This window comes from Penaeus monodon, chromosome 21 (genome assembly GCF_015228065.2).
Source record: "Penaeus monodon isolate SGIC_2016 chromosome 21, NSTDA_Pmon_1, whole genome shotgun sequence".
NCBI lineage: Eukaryota > Metazoa > Arthropoda > Malacostraca > Decapoda > Penaeidae > Penaeus > Penaeus monodon.
This window is the reverse complement of record NC_051406.1, coordinates 24,932,857-24,934,236: the sequence shown is the minus strand read 5'-3', so window position 1 is coordinate 24,934,236 and position 1,380 is coordinate 24,932,857.

The window sequence follows — 1,380 nt, the reverse complement described above, 5'->3', positions numbered from 1 at the left end:
GATAACTGTTAAGGGAAGTTATAGTGAACAGTTTAACAGTTTAGCCTTAACCTGTAGGTTCTTCTAGGTTGCCACCTTATGTGTTTTGGGAATAATTTGGATCAATCACTTGCAACAGAGAGGAGTGTTTTATTTGGATGTCTCTGATGAACCTATTACTGGAAGGTATAACTAAATGCACTTCTGTATGATGGGGAGTAGCAAGAAGGTGGAAAAATTATTATACTTAAAATTATTATTTCTTATATAGAGGAAAGTTTATTTGATATTATTTAGCAAGGTACAAAATTTTAATCTATGCTTGACTAGGAGCTCCCAGTTTCATACCCAGCCATGCTTCATGTTAAGTGCAGAGTCAGCTGCTTGGTTAATAAGCAACCAAACTTATAATTTCATTTTACATCATACTATTGTTAAAAAATGCATGTTGCTTACTGCAGATACAAGGAGAATTGTTTATCTCTGAAAAAAAGTATTTGGTCAGTTAGATTTCTTAATCTGGAATAGTTAAGAGGTGGGGGGAAATCAAGAAATAAAAAAATAGTATTCTTGATTATTAGAACCTTCCTATCTGTGCAAATTAGATATCCTAGCAAAATTTTTGCAACTAAAATTTAGCTTAGTCATTCCCTTTTAACCTAAAGTCCTTGCAATAGAAAGTATTGATTTTGTGTGTATGCCAGAGGTTGCTGGAAGAAATCCTAGATTTCTTGATTGCATGTGTGAGAAAAGAAGGTACATGCTGAATCAAGTAAATATTGGGAGCTTTTTTTTCCCCCTAGTTATGCTGAATCCAATGTTTTATAAATTAATTTTAGGGTAAATCAAGTTATTGATCTGGCTGTTGTCTTTTAGAAGGTTATGCAAGGTCATGTCTCCATGATACAATTGGCAGTACCTCTTTATCATACTGTATGTAGAGGTTAAATCATCTAGATTCATTATTCAGCTCTTAGTTGTTGCAGTTTGGTTCCCTCAGTGTTATAGTGTTATTACTCTTAATTTCTATTTAAAGAAATGTGTAAAATGAGTTTATTATACATAATTCCTTAATATTCTTTAACCATGACAAGCAATAATTTTTCTTGCCTACTCAAGCAGTTTTCTTACCAGCCTTTCCTGCATTTGATATTCTACTACACCAGCATAAACAGGTTTTGCAAATGCTGAGAAAGATGCTGCTTGCTCTGACTTGGCACACGCAGTTGCCTTGGGGATGGAAGGGTAGGAATGGGATGGGGGAAGTTGTGTACTGTAGCCAAGTAAATAATGTTTTTATTTCATGGCCACAAATGCTTTTCTTTTCCTTTTCATTGTAGTCTTCGAGATTAACCTCAGAATTAAGAGTGTATTGAAAGATTGGGTAAGGTAACTAATGTA